The 23,297-nt window shown below is 43.3% G+C and overlaps 1 non-coding gene across 1 annotated transcript; it reads left to right on the top strand.

Annotated features, from left to right (window-relative positions):
* Positions 1-20,851: 20,851 nt before the first annotated feature.
* On the top strand, positions 20,852-20,933 carry trnas-uga (transfer RNA serine (anticodon UGA)). Its single transcript has one exon. It is a non-coding gene; the product is annotated as a tRNA-Ser (tRNA).
* Positions 20,934-23,297: the final 2,364 nt, after the last annotated feature.

Raw genomic sequence — 23,297 nt, 5'->3', positions numbered from 1 at the left:
TCATTTCTGTAGTTATGTGAAATCTAAGATAGTTGCGGTCACTGGACCCAAAGTGCTCTCAGACTGATACTTCAGTCACTTCCTCATCTCGTTTTCTCAGGGGACATTCAATGTTATTCCCACCTGAGTAGAGTAGGGCGGTCTACATATTGCTCAAGTAAACTTTCTTGGACCCATTTGACAAATTGTTACCCATATGGGCCTTTTAGTCTCTGAGTGCACAAGTCAATCCAGGGGAAATTAAAACCTCCAATCAGTATTACTCTCTTATTCCAACACCTATCTACAATCTCTCTACACTTCTGTTCTTCTCATACCCGCTGGCTATTTGCGAGTGTGTAAAACAGTCCCAACAAAGTGACCACCCCATTCTTCTTTCTAACTTCTAAACATATGTCCTCATTTGATGACTCTTTAGGAGTATCCTATCTGAGCACTGATATTATGTCCTCCCTTACCAAAGGGCAAATCCCCATCCTCCCTTACTTGTCTTTCTGTCATGCCTGTACCTTCTGTATCCTGGAACACTGAGCTGCCAATCCTGCCCTTCGCTCAGTCATGTTTCTGTTATGGCTATAACATCCCAGTCCCCAGAGCCAATCCATGCTTCTGAGCTCACCTGCCTTACCAGTCAGGCCTCATGAAATAAATGCCCTTTAAACCAGAAGTTTTTTTTTCTCTCCCTTGACTATGACCCTGGATATCCTGGATATGAAACTTGCTCTCAGTGGCTGGTGTATTTTCCTCTGACAGGCCGATTGTCTCTCTCTTTTTCAGAATCCCAATCGCCTGGCAAACCAGATTAAGCTCTCCCAGGTAACACTAACAAATCTCCCTCCCAGGTTGCTAGTACCCCTGTGTTTCAAGTCTAACCCGTCCCCCTTGTCCAGGTCACCTCTACTGCAGAAGAGATCCCAATGATCCAAGACGTAAAAACCCTTCCCCCTCCACCAGCTCCTAATGCACTCATTCATCGGCTTGTCTTTCTATTTCCGTATTCGCTGGTGAATGGCACTGGGAGTAATCTGGGGCTCACTACCCTTGTAGTCCTGCTTTTTAACTTATTACCTAACTCCCAATATTCACTTGACCAGAACACACCTAACTATATCTATGTCATGTGTACTGATGTGCCCAGTTACCACAGGTTGTTTGCCCTCCCCCTCGCAAATGGGCAAAATTTGACATCCCCTTGGGAAACAAGGTAGGGAAAGGGACTGAGGTGTTGGTTGAGAAGCACTTTGACAAAGTGTGCACAACTATATTAGTTTGAAAACACATATTGAAAATGACAGGCCTGGTCCAGACGTGAAACATCAATATTGGCCTGCCCCAATCCAGAAGGTATTGGTCAAGAGCTTTCAGCATTTGATTATGGAGACCATTTTCAGGTAAATGGACCTCAGGCAGGTGGGACTGTTTCAAAAGCAAGATAAAATGAGAGTTCAGGGTGAGGATATTTCTGTAACTGTGAAGGACAATGCTGATTACAAGTAGAAAATTCTGGATGACTGGGATTATTGAGGTTCTGGTCCAGAAAAAGGCGGTCCATGTCATATATGGCCAGCTGAATTCCTCAAAGAACATTGCGGGTACAGTAATACACTGAAGAGGAAGAGCAGGAGGGCAAACAGGAGACCTGAGAAAACTTTGGTTGGTAATGCTGAGGAAAATCCAAAGGGATTCTTCATGAATACTAACGATAGAAGATTAACTAGGGACAGAATGTGCCCCCTTGAAGATAAATGCATAATCCATGTGTGGAACCACAAGAAATGGGTGAGATCCTTAAATAAAATTTCACATCAGAACTTAAAGACTGGGAAAGTCAGGGAACTAAAGTCTTCAAAAGACTCCGCATATCAGAACAAGAGTTGCTGAAGATTTTAAAATGCGTAAAAAAAAAGACAATACCCTGTAGCTAATCCTGTATATCTGAGGACATTGAGGGTAACTCAGGAAGAAGTGCCCCTTAAAGAGGTATTCATATCAGTGACAGCCACGGGGGATGCGCTAGAAGCCTGCACAAGTAGTGTCTCACAAACTTGACTGAGTTTGTTGAAGAGGTGACTAAGAAGATAGATGATGACAGACAGAACAGGAGACTTTGTCTATATTGACCACAGCAAGGCCTTGGACAGGGTTTAGCGTGGAACCCTGGTTGGTAAGGTTAGATCACATGGGAGAAGGGAGAGATAGCCAACTGGATACAAAATTGGCTTGACAGTGGGAGACAGAGAGTGGTGGGAGAGGGTTGTTGTGCAGACTACGGGCCTATCACCAGCAGTGTGCCATAAGGAACAGTAATAGATCCACTGCTATGTATCATTTACAGAAATTATTTCTGTAAAAGCATAGGAGTCATTGTTAGTAAGTATGTTGATAAAAGTCAGGATAGAACACGGGTTATAGTGCGCAGGGAATACAGTTATCGAGGGGGATCTCAAGCAACTGAGCCAGTGGGCCAAGGAATGAAGAATGGAGTTGAATTCAGGTGATGGATTTTGGTAAAACAAACTAGGGAGGACGAACACCATTAATGGTCGGCCTGGGCAGTGTTGGCGAACAGAGAGAGAGACCAAGGCGCACAGTTATGTTGTTCCTTGGATGTGGCATCACACATGGACAGGGTGGGGAAAGGGCATTTGGCAGACTTGCTCTCATGGGTCACAGCGTTGACAACATGAGTTGGTACATTATGATAAGGCTGTACAAGGCATTGCTGGGTCCCAGTTGGAGTACTGCATAGAATTCGGATCCTCCTTCTTGGGGAAGAATTTCCTGAAACTTTAAATGGCGCAAAGATTGACGAAGATGTGACTGATACTGCAGCGTTTGACAGAAACTGAGAAGCTGGATAAGATGGAAAGCAACATAGGGGGATGAGATAGATTTGGCATTTTAGATTAAGGAGAATGCAAGGAAATTCTACAGCACACAAGGACAAAAAAAAACAACTAGAGAGACACTAGGGCCCCGCAAATGTCAACAAGACCATCCATGAGTGGAATCATAGAAGATGGGCGAGACCGTAAATGAACATTTTTTGTCAGTAATTACTGCAAACAAATCAGTTAAAGACACGCTGGTGGCTTGAAAAGAGGTTCCTTTACAGAAGAGGTGGTGCTGGAGGTCTTAGAACACACAAAGCTCGAGAAAGCACTAAGTCCTGAACATGTGTATCCCAGTACATTGTGGCAAAGTAGTGGCAGGGACCCGAGCAGAAATATTCGTATCATTGTCCACGAGGAATACAGGTAAGGTAATTAGCCAACGTCTTTCCCCCACGGTAGTGGATTCTATAACTAGATTGGATCGAAGGGCTGAAGTAGGGGGTGTTAACAATTCTGCAAAGTCTAAAAATAGGTAAGTCCCCAGGGCTGGATGTGATTTATCCTCGGATTCTGTGGGAATCCAGGAAGGAGATTGCCATGCCTTTGGCTTTGATGGTTCTGACGTCATTGTTTACAGGAATAGTGCCAGAAGGCTGGAAGAGAGCAAATGTTGTCCCCCTAGAATAGATTACTTATTGTGTGGAAACAGGTCCTTCGGCCCAACAAGTCCACACCGACCCTCTGATGAGCAACTCACCCAGACCCATCCCCTTACATTGTCCCTTCACCTAACACTATGGGTAATTTAGCACGGCCGAATCATCTAACCTGAACATTTTGGACTGTGGATGGAAACCGGAACACCTGGAAGAAACCCACACAGACACGGGGAGAATGTGGAAACTCCACACAGACAGTTGGCTGAAACAGGAATTGAAGCCGGGTCTCTGGTGCTGTGAGGCAGCAGTGCTAACTGCTGCGCCACCGTGCCTCCCCAAGCAGGGGTGTGGAGACCATCCTTGTAGTTATAGACGTGTGAGCCTAAATTTGATTCTGGGTAAGGTGTTGGAAAGGCTTGGAAGGCATAGGATTTATAATCATCTGGAGATGAGTAAGTTGATTAGGGATAGTCAACACGATTTTGTGAAGGGTAGGTCGTGCCTCACAAACCTTATTGAGGTCTTTAAGAAGGAGAATAAAGACAGAGATGGATGACGGTAAAGCAGTTGATGTGGTGTATTTGCATTTCAGTAAGGCGTTTGTTAAGGTTCTCCATGGTAGGCTATTGCCGATAATACGGTGGCATGGGATTGTGGGTGATTAAGCAGTTTGGATCAGCAGTTTGGATCACTGAAAGAAGACAGAGGGTAGTGGTTGATCCTGGAGTTCAGTTACTATTGGATCCTGCCAGGATGTGTTTTGAGTCCACTGTTGCTGTCATTTATATCAATGACCTGAATGAGGGCATTGAAGGATGGGTTAGTAAATTTGCAGAAGACACGAAGGTTGGTAGAGATGTGGATAGTGACGAAAGATGTTGTAGGTTACAGAAAGGTCTAGATAAGCTGCACAACTGGACTTAAAGTTCGCAAATGGAGCTTAATGTGGAAAGGTGAGAGGCGATTCACTCTGGAGGGAGTAACAGGAGCACAGAGTACTGGGATAATGGTAAGATTATTGGCAGTGTCGATGAACAGGCAGATCTCTATGTACGTGTACATAGATCGTTGAAAGTTGCCACCCAGGTTTAAGAAGCCATTGCGTGTGTGAGTTTGTATTGGTAGAGGGATTGAGTTTCGGCACCATTAGATCATGCTGCAGCTGTACAAAACTCTGGTGTGGCCACATTTGTTCAGGTCAGTGCATTACAGGATGGATGCGTAAGCTTTGGAAATGATTCAGAGGAGATTTACTCAGAAGTTACCTGGTATGGAGGGAAGGTCTTATGAGGAAAAGCTGAGGGACTTGAAGCTGTTTTTGTTCATGAGAATGTGTTTGAGGTCAATTAATTGAGATATATAAGATAATTAGCAGAAGAGATGTGTTGGACAGTGAGAGCCTTTTCTCTTGGATGGCGATGCCTAGCACAAGGGGAGATAGCTTTAAATTGAGGCAGATATTAATATCAATAAATAGATATGGGATAGATGCCAGCGGTAGGTTCTTTACTCAGAATAGTCGGGGCCAACTTTAAAGGCATCTAAACGGTCTTTGGGTAGGCATATGGACAAGAATTGGAATGGTGTTGGTTCGATTGGCTTCAGATTGGGTCTACAGGTTGGCGCAAAATCGAGGGCAGATGGGAGAGGAAATACTTTAAAGACATTTTAGGAGATAATTTTCTACACAGAGGATGGTGAAATTATGGAATGAGCTTCCAGCGGAAATGGCAGATAAAAGTACAATTACAACATGTAAAAGTTGGGCAGGTACATGGGGAGGAGAAGGTTTGAAGGGATACGGGTCAAATGCAGGGAAACGCAACTCGTTTATGGACTCTGGTCAGCATGGACTAGTTGAGTTGAAGGAACAGTTTCCGTGCTGTATGGCTCTGTCTCCATTTATTAAGGAGGAGACTACCGAGATAAAGAATGTTGTAAACATTGAAGCAATTTACAGCGAAAGGGATGGTAGTCCGGAATGCAATACATTTCAAATATGTGGAGGGACTATTGGGCTAGGAGGAGGTTACAGAGATAGGAACTGTTATAGGAGTTACAAATTATTGAAGACATAGAGATCTGGAAAATCTGGGGAGAGACACGGGGAGAGAGAGAGAGAGAGAGAGAGAAAGAGAGACAGAGACAGAGAGGGAGAGAGAGAGAGAAAGCGAGAGGAAGAGCAAGAGTGAGATACTAAGTGATATAACCAGAGTCCTGGAAGATACCAGGAACACATAACTGTGTTGGAAGAACAGGTTTTGTTTCATGATGCGCTGGTATAACCGGTCAGGAATGAGCAACCAATGAGCTGGTGAAGTGATGGTCTCGTGGTATTATCGCTAGAGCATGTATCCCAAACCTCAGCTAATGTTCAAGGATGCAGGCTGGAATTCCACCATCAGAAATGGTGGAATTTGAAATCAATAATTTTAAAAACAGTAATTAACAATCCACAAGTAAGTGTAACACCATTGATGATGTACAAAAAACCAAACAATTGTCATTTCGAGAAGGATATCTGCCCATCCTCACGTGGTCTGCCCGACGTAACCACAGCAAAGTGTTTGCCTCTCAATGACCAACTGAAATGGCCGCGCAAGTTACTCAGCTCAAGGGCAGCTAGGGCTGGGCAAGAAAGGCTGGTCTGCCAGAGATACCTACATCCCACACCTCATTTAAAAGTAATCTATTCGGATGGTCCCACTGGAACCGTGCTGGGACCAGTGTCCAGGCCAATCATGTTGGTAGGTTTATGGACAGAGCTTTCAACTGACAGAGAGGATGCAGGGACAGGGTTCAGGTCAAAGGAGCTTTCCAAATCCAAAGAGAAAAGGTGTAGCATCGGAACAACATGGAATGTGGCTGAAGACAAGCAGTAAAGAACAGGATGGGACAGAGTTTAAGTAAAATTGTACATCAGTGAATAGATTCGTGAAGAGAAATTGTGGGAAAGAGTAAGTTATGTTTTATTTTGGATAGACAACGTCGCTGCAATAAGGTAGATGGAGTTTAGACAACAGAGAGACATGGATACAGGGTGTACAAAAATATTCAATGATTCACAATCTTGTGCAAACTCAGGCAAAATGGATAACACTAACAATAATGGATAACAAAGGCGAAAGCATTTCACCACAGATCATGCAGTAGAGTCAGTCTGAATGTAAATACTGGCTACTACGTGCCGAGGACACAAGCAGCAAAACAGTTTTAGACAACGAACAGTATTCCATTGCTCATCACTGCATTAAACCGGAACTCATTGGAATTGTTAACAAAGGCTTGGGGATAATTCAGTGAAACTTCAATTTTCGTATAATCTTGTCAATCACACTGGCAAAAGTGATATTGGAAGAGGGGTTGGGAGATTTTTTTCAGAGTTTCTTTGAATAACCCATTGTGCAACTCGCTAGGGATGTAACTGTGTCAGATCGACCGTTGAATGATGGAACTTACTGACTGAGTAATGTCACCTGGCGAGATCCTCTGGGAAATTGTGATAATGTGCAGTTTAAAGGAATTTAAACTTTTAAAGTGAATCACAGAAAGGACAAATTAGAACTAGAAACAAAAATAGCCAGTTACATCAGGTTGAGAGGAGAACTGACCAAGATTACCAAGCTAAACAAACTGAAATATGTGTCTGTAAATGAACAATGGAAAACATTTGAGGGACAGTGAAAAATACTCAACAAAAGGACATTCAATTGAAACATTAAATCTCAGCAAGAAATTCCCACCCGTCCCTCACTTCGGACAAAATGGATCATATTAGATTATGATGCTAAGACGATCACCAAAAAGTACACTTCTTCTGCCGCCTCCGAGCTTACTTTCACAATGAAGACTCCCGCCAACCTCCAAGGACCCCTTTGCCCACCTCCAATGCACTCCATCCACCAGGACACCCCGTGCTGTCCTATTACCTGCCTTCAATCTCTTCATTTCCAACTGCCACTGAAACATTAACCACCTCAAATTGGATATCCATGGATTCTTGCTGCTCCCGAACGATGCAGTTGCTTTGGTGTCAGCAACAGCGCAGAACTCACTTGCATGTTTTGCTCAATGACTCATGTTGCTTATGCAATCTTCTTTTAACAGCATATTTAGCAAGTTATCACGCCTTCCTGCAGCGTTCGTCAGCGACAAATCAGCTGCTAAGATGACTGCTTCAGACAGCACAGTACATCCTACATTTGAAAATGGAAAAGGTGCAAACGTTTACAGGCTGAACACTCTCTCACGATTTTGCTTTGCGCGTCAGAGGCTTGGAGCTGATCTTATAGAGGTTTTTCAATCATGAGGGGCATGAATCGGGTAAATAGATAAGTTCCTTTCGTTCAGGTGGGGCAGTGCAGAACAAGAGGGTAGCAATCTGGTGTGGGAGGGTGAGAATTCGAAAGGCAGTGTGGAGCAACGGCTTCACGCAGAGGATGGTGCGCTTCTGCAATAAGTTGCCAGACAAGCTGGTGATGGCTGGTACAATTCCAATACTTTTAAGGAATTTGGATGTGTATTTGAATAGGAAGGCTTTAGAGAGACATGGGTCAAGTGCATGCAATCGCGGCTGGATCGGTTGAGGATATCTGTTCAGAATGGACGAGTTTGACCGAAGACTGTGTTTTCAGTGCTGTCCATATGTAATGTCTCTATGATATTGCAGGTGAAATGATAAAATAGATGAATAAAATGATGAAGTAAAATTGTCTGAAGTTGTTAAATTCAAGAAACTTCAGATAATTTTATTTCAATTATTTTATTTACCTTTCTTATTTGTGTTTGTTCACTGTTCTGTACCTCTTATTTCTTGACTGTCTCTCTTTCTGTCGCTTCCCACTCTGTCAATAAATTTTTCCTCTTCTCTTCCCGCTTTGCTACGCTTCTCCCCTGTTTTCCATTTTGTCTTTGTTTCACCCATCCCCCACATATTTTGTTACATTGCACTGTCTTCAGCCTTGGTCATTCGCAGCTCCTCATCTCCCTTTAATCTGTCTGTGCACTGTCATTATCACCTTTGCATCTGGAGCCTTGACTCACCTTCTCTCAGCCTGGTGTAAATAGTTCCCTAATTCTCCTCATTTTTTATCTTTAACAAAGGGTCAGACTCAAAACGTCAGGTCTTTTCTCTCCTTGCAGATGGTGCCAGACCTGCTGAGATTTTCCAGCATTTTCTCTTTTGGTTTCAGATTCCAGCATCTAAATGTCTTTCCATCTTGGAGTGGATGTCCTTCTTTTGGGCTTCTTCCTTCAATTGGTTGCAGGTATGGCGTGCGACTTGTGATTCAGCAGACCATGAGGCGTTGGCTGCTGACGTGGAACCTTCGCCAGGCGGATGTCGTAGGGGTCTGTTGGTCTCGGAGGGCAGTAAAAAAGGTCAGAATATGAAACTTAAGTATGACCCTGTACAGCGTCGTTAGGTTGTGTTACGCTCGAGTTTGCATGTGTGTTGGTGTTTGCACGTGTATTTGATCTATCACCTACTTGAGATTTCCTTTCTCTGATATCAGCCTCATTTGAGAAGCACTCCAATTCACAGGTTCTATTTTTCCCGTCCTTTTCTCCTCCCTCTCCTACGACATCAACCTCAATATTTCCACATGTCATTTACTAAAACTTTCTCCCTCAGGTAAATCACATTCCTTGATCCACAACTCTGACCGCTTTACATATGCGAGGACATAATTATTTAGCATGTATTGCGTTTTTGGTTGGCCCTTTCAAGTACTGTGTGGACTGTCCATTTGTTTGCTCTTGTCAGAGCACATTTTTCGAGTAACTGGAAAAGTGTTCAGCTCTCTCTCTCTCTCTCTCTCTCTCTCTCTCTCTCTCTCCCTCTCTCTCTCGTGGTACCGTTATCTTTTCTCTTTGACTAGCTTCCTTACCTCTGGAGTTCCCCTCTCGCATTGGACAAGTCCGCCTCAATGCCTTGGTTTTCGTAAACGAAGAAACCACACATCCAGTACGCCTTTGGTGAGTCCAACTCAACCAGTGGTGGCTTCAAGTCTAAAACCACCCTTAAATGTGCTGTCTCTGAAACACTCCAGAGACGGCTGTTCCCTTCCCTTGGGTTTTGATCTAATGCCACGCGAGAGTTTACTGAACTCTGCCCCTGCTTAATTTATTCTCTTAGAATGAGTGTCTACGTAGGATTATTTAAGTCACGACTCTGAAGGCGACCCTATTCGATTTGAATGCCGGCGCTTGTGTGATCAACATATTCGGGGTCCTGTCACACAAAAGGGCCAATTCAGCGCTCGATATGAAGAGAATCACCTTCATGGTGCTGGTGGCTACGCCTCCTAGGAATCTTCAGAATCCCACTCAGTCGCCTGGTACCGGGACGAGCCCCCAAGTTTACTGTCGTGGAAACTAAAATGACTTGACTCAACTCAGAGCAAGGGCAAAGAAAGGAGCTCAATTTAAATTCAGCAGAATTGACCCCAGTACTTTCATCTCGATGCCTCAATGTGAGGGTTATCGGAGCATTCTTCAGATACTTCCCTTATACTGTTTCTTATCTCACACTCAAGTGCAATGACTGGGAGAACTCAGGTTGTTATTCTCTCATTCCCTGGTCTTGGACATAACAGTTTTTCTGCTTTCACTGTGTCCGACTCTCGCAAGAACGAGTTGAACGTTTACAAAATTGAAACAGCGACAAGCTGGCTGCAAACCTCAACAACGTATTGTATACAAAGCTCAGCACAGCATGAAATGTTCGAAAATCATTCTCTTTCAAATTCCTCACGAAATGGATAACTTTCCATAACAGTAACTAAATGTATTCATGAGGGCACAGCGATAGATGTCATCTATATGGACTTCACAGGGGCGTTCGACAAGTTTTCCCATGGGAGACTGATGAACAAGGTTAGATCTCAACGAATACAGGCAGAACTAGCCATTTGAATATTGAACTGGCTGAACGGTAGAATGAAGAATGTGGTGGCCGAGGGTTGCTTTTCAGACTGGAGGCCTGTGACCAGTGGAGTGCCAGAAGGATCGTTGCTTGGTCCTCGACTTTTCGTCATTTTTTATAAATGATATGGATGTGAGCATATGAGGCATAATCAGTAAGCTTGCAAATGACATCATCATTGGAGGTGTCGTGGACAGCAAGGAATGTTGCCACAGATTACAACAAGATCTTTGTCAGATGGGCCAATCGGCTGAGAAGGGGAAGGTGGAGATTAATTAAGGTGAATGTGAGGTGCTGCATTTTGGGAAAGCAAAACTCAGCAGGACATTTCCACTTAACGGTCAGGACATAGGGAGTGTTGAGGAAAGAAGAGACCATGGAGTGCACGTTCATAGCTCCTTGAAAGTGTATTCGCTGGCAGATAGGATAGTGAACAATGGTATCCTTTGCATAATTGTTCAGAACATTGCGTCCATTTTGCGGCTGTCCCGGACATTGCTTCGTCCACTTTCGGAATATTGCGTGCAATTCTGGTTTCCTTCCTATCTAATTCATGCGGTGAAACTTGAAAGGGTCCAGAAAAGATTTACAAGGATGTTGCCACGGTTGGAGGATTTGAGCTAAAGGGAGAGGCTGAACTGACTGGAGCTATTTTGCCTCGAGCGTTGGAGGCTGAGGGGTGACCTTCTGGAGGTTTACATAGTTAAGAGGGTCATGGATAGGAAAAATAGCCAAAGTATTTTCCATGACGTGTGAGAGTCCAGAATTAGAGGGCACAAATTTAGGGTGAGAGATGAATGATATAAGAGAAATCTCAGTGGCAACTTTTTCACACAGAGGGTTGTACGTGTATGGAATCAGCTGCCACAGGAAGTGGTGGAGCATGGTACAATTGCAACATGTAAAATGCACTTTGATGAGCAAATGAATAGGAAGGGTTAGGAGGGTTATGGGCTGGCTGCTGGCAGGTGAACTAGATTGATTTGGGATATCTGGACGGCATGGGTGGCTTGGACTGAAGGGCTAGTTTCCTTACTGGATATCTCTATGATTCTATGACTGGGTGACTAGTGCACCACAGATCACACCAGATGTCCGGATTTCCAAAGTCCGCAATTTCCCCTCCTACCTGGTTGATGAAGCCCTCCCAAACATCTCGTCCATTTCCTGCACCTTCACATTCGAAACACACTCCCCCAACCCCAAAAAAGGGCAGGGATTCCCTGGTTATCACCCTCCACCCCCAGCTACCTCTGCAGATTACATACAACCTTGGCCATTTATGCCACCTACAAACGGAACACAACACCAGAGATATTGGCCGTTTCTTTTGCCACCACAGGAATTGCAAAACCTGCGCCCACACATCCCGCCAACCAGGGTCCATAGCCACAAAGCTGCCTTCCACATCATCAGACTTTTACCGCCATTTCCATACATGTCAGTTACTGTATCCATTGCTCCAGATGCATTCTCATCTGTGTTTCGAAGACCGGATGCTGACTCGAAGAGCGCTTCAGGACTCCTACACCAAACACCTCTTGGCTAAAAACTTCAACTACCCTCCCACTCCACCGAGGACATGCCGGTCCTGGGCCTCCTCCATTGCCACTCCCTTACCACCTGACTTTTGAGAAAATACACCTAATTTTCAGCCTCGGGAAACACCAGGCCCATGGCATCAATATAGATTTCAACAGTTTCCCCATATCCCCTCCCCCCCATCTAATCCCAGTTTCAAACTTCCATCTCAGTACCGCGCTCAAGGCTTGTCCTACCTGTCCAACCTGCTTCTCTCTGACTCTCACCAGTCCCCCCACTTCCATCTATCTTTTGCACTCTCAGCTGCATTTCCCCCAGCCCCACGCCCCTGCCATTTAATCTCTCCACCTGTGAGTCTCAAACCCTCAACACTAATGAAGGGCTTTTGCTGAAACTTCGATTTTCCTGCTTGTCGGAAGATGCCTGAACTGCTGTCCTTTTTGAGGAATATGCTCCTGACTAATCTCCAGCATCTGCAATTCTCCCTTTCAACGACGTCATTGAAGCAGTATTTTGAGTGCCAGCTTCATTTTATTTGTGTATTTCACGCTCTGTCCGCCCACAAATCTCAGGCACGACATCTGATCTTGTTCTTGATTGCAGATGCTGCTTGACATATACTGTTTTAATTACGACATTTTTAATATGTAAATGTTGTCTCGATTCTGTGTCTTCATTCACAGTGTTATAACCGATCAACTGTGCATTAGCAGGAGTTAGCTGCAGTTTCCCACACATCAAAAAAATCTCCACATTAATATTGATTCCCACAAGAATTCGCTGTGCAAGAAAGAGAAAAGAACACCTTTAGTAACTTAAGATCAGTTGATGTTAAAAATCCCCATCTTCAACTGCTGCGGTCAGATCGACTCGACCCGTCCTTCTCCTGAGGAGTGCCGTGAGCTTATAAAATACTCAGACACAGATGCATGGGTTTCAAACAACAGATTAAACATTGGTGTAAAATATGCCATCCCTTTTATTCAGTTGTGTTCGAAATGTAAACAGTTCTTAATCTTAACAATCTAATTGTGTAGTCTCTTCCTGATTATCCTCGCTGCATTCCTGCCCATTTCCAGTGAGAATTAACTGGCTTCTGATTGGTTAAAGATAGTTCCTTATGGGAGAATATGTCACTGCATCGATGATGTCAAAATGCAGCGTGATTGTCCGGGACACGTAAATCGTTTCATGTCCGGCTTTTCCTCAAAGAGTAACATGTATCTAGGACCCATTCCAGTGCAGGTTCACTGGGAATTCACACTTTCTTTTTTTCATATATAACACATCATATCAGAACATTTACTGAAAGCTAAACATCGTGGTATGTCAGAAATTCCAGGTGCATTTATTAAAATGAATGTTAGTCACAACAGCCATCTCCGTCGTCTTGCTCTCATTGGTCGTGACGAGATTATCATATCTAGTTTCCTAAAACATAATTTATTGGCAAACAATCGAAATATCTCCAAGGAGGTATACCAACTTGTTCAAATCATCTCACCTTTCTTGACTTTAATTGCAACCTGGGTAGATACTACATCCAAAGGTTCTCCTAATGTACATAAGAAAGAAGTTATTTCATTTTGATTGTCACTTCGAACAACTATTTCATAACTTTATTTATAAAACTGGAAGCTCCTTGGTCGGTCTAAATGTGCAGGGTTATTGGGATAGACCAACGCCTGACACTTGCTCTAAAGAGAGCCAATATGACCCAAGATTCCTCTGCTCCTTCACTCTGCCAGGAATCCTTTAACCCTGTGTTCTGCATTGACAATCGCACTTCCAAAGTGAACGACTCCATACTTTTTCGGGTTTATCTCCATCTGCCACATATCAGACCAGTGCTGCAAACTCGCAATGTTTCATTGCAATCCACAACAGCCGAATACACGACCGACAACTCCACCAACCTCCATGTCACCGGCAAAATTAGTACCTCACCGTTCTTCTTCCTCATCCAACGTTTTTATAAACATCACAAAGAGCACAGCTCCCCTAGCCAATCCCTAATGAAGTTCACTGGACACCGACCTCCACGATGCCCTTTCCAATAATCTTCAGTGTACACTTGATGGTCACTGTTTGTGAGGAAATGTTTTTATCTAATTTATTAAGCCTGCCAAAATACACGTTGACAGATGAAAATTAACTGACTATGTCCTGCAATATTTTACCGGTTTGGAAAGTTCAGGAAATACTTCTGTCCGTAATTTATCCTCCTACATTAAAAAAAGTAACACTGGTGAAGGAAGAAACGGACATCAATCTGCACATGGTACAGATTTAGTGAAGGATTGAAGCATTTCATATCTGTCCCTCCTGTCTCTTCATGTATTCTCCACTCACCAATACGTTTACTTATCATTGAATAAAATTAACAGCTCTAGTCAGTGTTATAAAGAATTTATCATCTGCATGGCTGCCAAAATGTCACAGCAGATCGTATGATTATTTGAGTCATTTCCAACACAACGAATGAATGAATGGCTTCTCACTGGTGTGAACCCACAGGTGTCTCAGCAGCGTGGACGCCTGAGAGTATCCTTTTCCACACACACAGCATTTTTCCTTCAGAGTGATGCAAGAGTGGAATGAGCTGCCAGAGGGAGGGGTAGAGGCTGGTTGAAGTACAAAGTTTATAATACATCGGGATTGGTAAATAAGTAGGAAGAGATATACGCCAAATGCTGAAATATGAGATGAGAGTTATTAATGATATACTATCAGCGTGGTAAAGTTGGACTGAAGGATCTGATTCTGTGCATTCAATTTCTATGACTCACTCTCTCCCCCTCTGTCTCTCTCTCGGTCAGGTCTCGCTGCGCTCTTAACCCAGTTCAGGCAGGGAAGTGAGATTGGGGCTGAGTCAGTGGAATTTGGAGTCCTCTAACTTCTAACCATTTATACACAATCGTATCCCTGGGAATGGGAAAACTGAAGTCTACTCCAGTACTGGCAGACTTCGAGTTTGTCCCATGCTGTGAAGGTGTGTGTGACAAAGTCATGGAGGGTGTGTAAGATGTAGAGTGGGAGAATGTATGAAAAACATGGGGAGGTTGTGTGAGACTATAACAGTGATGATGTATGTGACCAGACAGGCAGCGGATGTATGACAAAAACAGGCAGGATGTCCTCAAATATGAGAGAGGTTTTAGATAATTTATTTATGTTTGCACTTGCCATTGAATGTTTTGATGGACAGTTTGCATATTCAGCTGCCATTTTATTTGTTTCTGGAAATATTAGCATGAAATAAATTAAATATGATCCCTCAGCACTGACCATCCGAGAGTACCCACTCTCCAAACACTGAACGGGCGATGATGGCACTTACTCAGCACTGAACCTGTGACAGTAACCTCTCCCTCAGTCCTGACCCTCCAACAGTGTCTGCTCCCTCAACACTAACCCTCTGAATGTGCCCACTCCCTTAGAATTTGCCCTATTACAGTAACCGATCCTTCAGCACTAACCATCTGAGAGTTTCTGCATTCTCAGTACTGATGCTCTGACAGCGTCATCTCTCACAGCACTGAATCTCCAAAAGCGCCTGCCCTTTCAGCACTGACCTTTTGCACTGGAAAGAGAAAGCGCCGTTCCATCCGTTCTGGCCCTCTGACAATGCATGCTTTCTTGGCTCCCTGACGGGAGCCTGGTCCTCGTGTACTAATTTACTCACTTGCACAGTGTTCAGAAGTTTCGAAGCAACCAAAGATATCATCTGTGAATTGCACCAGATCATAACAGCAGTCTCCTGCGAGTGTGGGAAACAGAGGGAGGTGAGCTGAAAAACTATTTGTCCCTATCAACTTTGATGAATCCTGCCTCATCCTCAACACAGGTCCATAACCTGAGGCCAGACTACGTTTTATTAACAGTCACAGGCCACATTGGATTTGTTACTGTGTAATTGGCCTGGTGTTAGATGTGAAGGTAGGTGAGCAATTGAGTGATCGTGAACACAGTTCGGTATGTTTACTTAAGCAATAGAAAGGGATAGTTATGTACTGCAGGGAAAGAGTTATATCCGAGGGAAAGGCAATTAGGATGACATTTGGCAAGATTTAGTTTGCACTAGATGTGGAAGGAAACGGACGGTATGAGCACAATTGAAATGTGGAGCTTGTTAAAGGAACAGATATCGCATGTACTTGATGAGTATATACCTGTCAGTTATGAAGGAAGTTGTCGAGCGAAGCAACCGTGGTTTACTAAAGAACTTAAAGCTCAGGTCAAGAGAAAGTAGGAGGATTATGTTAGGATTTGACTTGAAGGCTCAGTTAGGGCGATTGAGAGTTACAAGTTAGTTAGGAAAAATCTGTACAGAGAGTCCAGAAGAGACAGGAGAGGACATGAGAAGTCGCTTGCGGATAGAATCTTAGAAAACCCTAAGGAATTCTACGTGTATATCAGGAACCAAAGAACGACGAGAGGAAGATGAGGACTTGTCAAAAATAGGAGTGATGAATTGTGTGTGGAGTCAGAGGAGGTAAGAAGGCGCTAACGAATATTTTTCGTTAGTATTCATATTGTTTTAAGACAACGGTGTCGGGGAGAATCTGAGATACAGGCTACTAGACTGGATGGTTTACAATGCGGTTTACAAGGAGGACCTGTTAGCAATTCTGGAAGGGGCGAAAATAAGTAAGTCCCCTGGGTCAGCTGGGATCTATCCAAGGATTTCCTGGGAAGCCGGGGGGAGATTGCAGAGCCTTTGCCTTTGATCTTTATTTTCGATATTGTCTACAGGAATAGCACTCGAAGATTGGAGGATAGCAAAAGTTGTTGCCTTGTTGAAGAAGGGTAATACTGATGACCAAAGTAATCGTAGACTAGTCAGCCTTACCTTTCTTGTAGGAAAGAATATGGAGCTGAGTATGAGAGAGATGATATATAATCATTCAACCAGCAACAACTTGATTTCAGCGGGTCCACATGGTTTCGTGAGTTTTTCGAGAAGGTGACCAAGCATGTGGATGAGGGTAGGGCACTTGACGTGGTGTACATGACGTCTGTAAAACCTTTGATAAGATTCCACATGTTAGGCTGTTGGAGAAAATGCAGAGGCATGGTATTGACGATGATTTCGCTGTTTGGATTAGAATCTGGCTTTCTGTGAGAAGGCAGCAAGTGGTGGCTAATGAAAATATTCACCCTGGAATCCGGTAAGGAGTGGTGTGGCACAACGATCTGTTTTGGGATCACGGTTGTTTGTCATTTTCGTAAATGACTAAGATGCAGGCATAGAGTGAATGGGTTAGTAAGCTTGCGGATAACACGAAAGGTGCTGGAGTAGTGGGCAGCGTGGAAAAATGTTGCAGGTTGCAGGGGAGCAGGAACAATTTGCAAAATTGGTCTTAGAGGTGGCAAATAAAGTTCAATGCAGCTAAATGTGAAGTGATTCACATTGGGAACAATAACAGGAAGGCAGAATACTGAGTTAATGGAAAGATTCTTGGTAATGTGGATGGGCAGAGTGACCTTGGAGTCCATGTACATAGTTTCAAGCCAGGTTGATTTTTTTTTGATTACTTACCGTGTGGAAACAGACCTTGCGGCCCAACAAGTATAAACCGACCCTCCGAGGCGCGACCCAGACAGACCCATTTTCCTACACTTACCCCTTTACCGACCCAGCACATTTTTTGGATTGTGAGGGGAAAACAGAGTACGGGGCGGAAACCCACACAGATAGCCGCTTGAAGGAGAAATTGAACTCGCGTCGCTGGTGTTGCGATGCAGCAGTAATAACCAGTGTGCTCCTGTGAAAGAGTATGACGTCGTCGATTTTATTGGTAGAGGATTGAGTTCCTGAGCATAATGTCATGCTGCAACGAAACAAAACACTTGTGTGGCTCCACTTGGAATATTTTGAACTGCCTGGTCGCCCATTCCAGGAAGAATGTGGAAACATTGGAAAAGTTGCAGACGAGATTGAACAAGATATTGCCTGTCCTGAAGGAAGAGTCTTATCAGGAAAATCTGAGAGACTTGGGTCTGTTCTCATCTGAAAGAAGTCTGAGAGCAGATTTGATACAGAGTTACAAGATTTTTGCAAGGTTTGTGAAGATGTGCAGCTCAGGTTGAGTTTGAGTGTGCAGGTCTGCTCGCTGAGCTGTTGGTTTGAATCAAATCTACAGCTCTGCGATCAAAACCACTCCAGGGAGTTACAAGATGATAAGAGGATTAGATAAGGTAGACGGTGGAACTATTTTTCTTAGGAAGATGATGTCAGCTTGTACGAGTGGTCATAACTACAAATTGAGGGTATATAGGTTTAAGCCAGATGTCAGAGGCAGGTTCTTTGCTCAGAGAGAAGTAAGGGTGTGGAATGCCATGCCTGTCAATGTCGTTAAATTGTGGAAATGTAAACAAATCTTGGATAAACACATGGATGATGATGGGATAATATAGGGGGATGAGTTCAGATCAGTTCACAGGTTGGCACAACATCGAAAGCCAAAGGGCTTGTGCTGCGCTGTATTGTTTCATTGTTCTACGTTCTAAAGCTAAATATCCACATCGGGGACCTCCAAACCCATGGCATCAATTAGGATTTCACCAGTTTCCACATTTCCCCTCCCTCCACCTGACCTCACTTCAAAACTTCCAGCTCAGCATCATCCTTATGACCTGTCCCATCTGTCCCATTTCCTTCCCACCCATGTGCCTCACCCTCCCCTCCAAACTATCAACTCTGCAACCTCCTCCGTGCACCTGTTGCATTCCCACCCACTCAACCTGTCACTAACCATTTCCAGATTCCACTGTCCTCATCGCAAAATGTCCTCCCAGCTGTTGTGTATCGTCAGTAAAACTGCGGATATTTCACTCTGCCAATTCCATCAAGTCATTAAGGCAGATATAAATTATGGAAGTCGTATGACTCACCATTCCAGCACTTTACTAATTACTTTTTTACAACTTGAAAAATACGCAATAATCCAGATTCTGTATCTTCAATTAAACAACGGACAATCCTGGACTTTTTTTTAACTTTTCACCGTGAACTCCGATCTTGTGCAATGGCTTTTGATACGGTCTCTTATGGAATGCCTACAAACATTTGATCAACTCTGCTCGAAATATTATCAAAGGACTCTGACAAAGTTGTCAAGTGTGTTTTTCCATTCAACAAATGATGTTGACTCAGTTTGACTCTAATCATCTTTTCTCAACGTCCAGCAATTTCTTTCTTCACGATTGTCTCTCGCAGTTTCCAAATGACAGATGAGATATTGGAAAAGATGGAAGTCATTCGTCCCATTAGGTCAGCTCCAAGTTTTAATGAGGTCACGTCTGATTTGGTTAATTCTTAATGGCACTTTTCCGTCTTATCCCCATTCTTCTTGATTCCCAAAGTGACTAATTGTGCGGCCGTCTCAACCTTGATTATACTCAGCCTTGACAGCCCTTCAGTGTAAAGAATTCTGCAGATTTGCTACTCTCTCAAAGACAGAATGTCCTCCTCATCCGTGTCTTAAATGATTAACGGTTCCCCTGAGATTAGGCTCTATATATTCTTCGCAAATTTCGTTTTTCATTAAATATCTTTAGCCCCAGTCTTCTGGAAACTGACACTGATCGTTGGCAACATTTCCTGCACAACATCAACCCACCCATCCGCACTGCGCCCTCCCCTATCATTATAAATAGACCATAAAAATCTCCAGTTAACCTTCTTTGTTCCAAAGAGAAGAATCCCAACCTCAGTAATTTCTCGACAAAAGGTCTTTGCTCATCGCTGGACATCATAAAAGGCGGAGAATTGCGAAGCAGTTTGGGGAAAATATCACCACTGGGAAGGTTAAAACACAACATGGGAAAATAACAGTGAACGCATGTCTCCAGCTTTGGAAAACTTTAGAATCTCTTTGGGAAGCGAAACCACAGGTGAATGAAGGGTGGATTGTCCCACTTAACACAACCAGTCTTTAAGAGGCCGTGACTGTTGATTCTGTTGTTCTCTAGACATGGACCAATCGGAGACATTGAAAGGATTTTCATTCCTGCGCGTCAGGAATTCAACCCTCGCCACGGCTACAAGACCACGCGAAGACTCGGGTACAAACAAGTTACGAAAAAGCATCGAAGAGAGCAGGAATCCTATTGTAGAAAAGTTGGTTGCTGTGACGTGGATGTGTTTCCAGCGGGTACAGGATTGTTGCCATTTCACTGCAGTGAATGTCCCAGGATTTATTTTGCAAAAGAAAAACTGATACAGGACATCAATCACTTCGTGAAGGGCAGGCTGAAGTTTGAATTCGTGAAAAGCATGTTTTTGGATCGTACAATGAGTCAGTTCACCCCGTCTCTGTTGTGTAATTGGTCAACACGTTCATCCATTAACTGAACGGTTGGTTGTTTGGGACGTTCCAGTGTCGGACCTCTCACAGGTCATACTTCATTGGCTTTCTTTCCTGCACATCTCCGGGTTTTTAATGTCACGAAAATGTGCCCCAAACAGGAATCTTATCCAGAATCGCAAAGGAATTTCTGTATCGTTTTAATGGCTAATGGAAAGGATTGTGGATGTTGGGAATCTGAAAAAAAAGAACATTCTGGGGAATGTCAACAGGTTTGTCAGTACTACTGGGAGAAAACGGAGTTCTGATAACGTTCTGGAGAAGTTTTGAAACACTGAATCGCCTTTTCCAAGCCCAGATCCTGCTCGACCTGCTGAGTATTTGTCTGCATTTTCCGCCGTCGTTTAAGCTGAATATAGATCCCACCTATCGGGGTGAAACACCCAGACCCACTTTGTCCCGACATTTCATCGATTTGAAAGCTGTGGGCTTTGAATTCAAATAAACCAAACAATGATTCACTACTGCTAAGCGCCCCAGGGACAGAGACCTGGAAATGAGCATGCTGCCCATCCATTTGTAGTTGTGGCCGAGTGGTTAAGGCGATGGACTTGAAATCCATTGGGGCATTCCCACGCAGGTTCGAATCCTGTCAACTACGGAGAATTTGGGTAGCCTTTCACTTTTGGAGATTCAGATCACGGCGGAAGAATCACTTCATCCAGGTCATGAATGGTGCAAATCTCCAGTTCACTCAATGAACTGCACAGATGCACGCTTGTTTTGCCAAATTTGTTTTAGACTCGTTACGACACAGCATAACCCCTCCAGCTTACGATAAAACCAGTAACACAGAAACGATTTATGCTGTACAGGAATCTGTAACAATTCGATTGGCCAAGAACTACACGAAGTAACAATTCAGCACTTCATTTCTAAAGGAAAAGAGAGATTAATTAACAAACTAATGTATATCTATTACCCATTTTGATGTTCCATTCGATAATGCTATTCAGATAAAACTCCCAGTTAAGGTTTACAAAACAGCACTTCTTTATCAAAACCAGGCAGCTGTAGGTTCTTGTCTTCGGATCTTCCTGTCTCTTCTTTGTCCCTGTCAGGAGATACTGTGTCAAAGATCACGGATCGAAAAGTTATTTTCCAGATGTATATATTTTCAAGAAGATTGTCACATGCATGGTCTTGGCAGTCCTCCTCTCAACTGTTCAATGTCCCCCGTCTCATACCCCAGAGCATCTGATTGGGTCCCTGTTTTTTTTTAAAAAGACTTTCAAGAGACGCAATTAAAATTTGAATTGAAATGTATATATTTTCCTGATTAAAATTTAAACTGAGTGGCCAAACTCGAACTATTTATGTCTCCAGGCAATGAACGAATTGAATTGTTCGACCCAGGATTACGTCGTTGTCTTATTGAGAACACTTGTTTCTGTGTCTGGTTGTTCTGCTGCTTTTAAATCTCTTAAATGTGCACTAATATGTTTAAAAAACATCGCCTCGACAGGAAACAATGAACCATCATAATGAAGATATGTTTTCATTTTAATTTTTAAATACTTTGCCCTAACATATCGATAAATTTTATACAATTTCGATTTAGTTTTTTCCTATATATACATATAAAACATGAAATTAAGACAATCTCATCTGAATACCATCAGTTGAATCTGCGATAAAGTGTCTGTGATTTCATACTACTGACCCACAACATGTACGATTTTTAAAATGGACGTCTATTCCATGAGAAGCCAACGAAATAGTCTCATATTATTACATATATACAAAGTTTTGGCGGATTGTGGTCTGTGTACATAACCTCTCCGATCCATTTTTCGTGGCACATACATTACATTTGTAACGCCAGTACCAAACTCAATAGTTTTTTTTCGATTGTGGAGCATTTCTTCTGATAGATGTTGATTTCCTATGAAAAGTTATAAACTGGCAGTTCAATCCCATGCTCATTTTTCCCGTTGGAGTACACCTCCAACTATAACGTCACAACCATCGATGGCTACTTTTAACGTTTTTTAGACGTTCGGTGTAGGTAATACTGGTTTGGTGGTTAATATCGACTTCAAATGGTCAATTGTCATGTGGCATGTTACTGTCCACCGAAACACTGTGTTCTTCTTCAGCAAATCGGTTAACGATGCCACTACACTAGTATAGTTTGGAACAGACTTCTGACAGAGTCCGCTGAGTCTGAAGAATTAAAGAAACTCTTTCTTCGAGGTTGATCATGGCAATTCCTCAGAAGCTTTCGTCCTCACGTTCCGGAGGATGCTCAACCTGTCATGACCGATGTTACATCCCAAGAACATCACCTCTGCTTCCGTGAATTCTGTTTTATTTATGTTTGTCATCAGTTTTGCTTCTCGTGGTCGTTCAAAGAGCTCTCCCAATAGTCCCTTGTGATTATTCCTTGAATTGCTAAGGATCACTACATCGTCCAAATAGATTACACAATTTGTCAACCTGGCCACAACTCTGTACAAGTGTCTTTGGGTGTGGCGGGCTTGTTCTTCATTCAAAAGTGCATCACTTGAAACTGATATAGCCGATATGGAGTTACAAGCGCAGAGATCTGTTCACCAACTTTGACAACGGAACCTTCCAGTAGCCACGCATTATGCCCGACTTGGTGATGTAACTGGCTTGTCCGACTTTCTGGATGCAGTCCTCCAATCTAGAAATTGGATATGAGTTCGATTTTGTAACGGCGTTGGCCGTTCCATAATCCGCACGAAATTCAACACAAATCATCTGGTTTGGTAACTAAGACAATCAACGAACTCCACGCGCTCTGGCTTGGTTCAGTGATGTTCTCTTCAAGCATGGTGTTCACCTGCATCTTGTCCTGTCACCTCTCGAGATGATTAAGTCGAGAGGGTTGCTGCTTTATTGCAGCAGAATTCCCTACATCTACTTCGTGTTCAATTGCTTTCCTCCTCCCCGTGTGATTCTTGCATGTGCCCTGACTCTGTAGAAACAAAAAATCTTT

This window comes from Hemiscyllium ocellatum, unplaced genomic scaffold (genome assembly GCF_020745735.1).
Source record: "Hemiscyllium ocellatum isolate sHemOce1 unplaced genomic scaffold, sHemOce1.pat.X.cur. scaffold_125_pat_ctg1, whole genome shotgun sequence".
Lineage (NCBI taxonomy): Eukaryota > Metazoa > Chordata > Chondrichthyes > Orectolobiformes > Hemiscylliidae > Hemiscyllium > Hemiscyllium ocellatum.
Note: the sequence above shows the minus strand (reverse complement) of the source record. Positions and strands in the feature narration are given on the sequence as shown.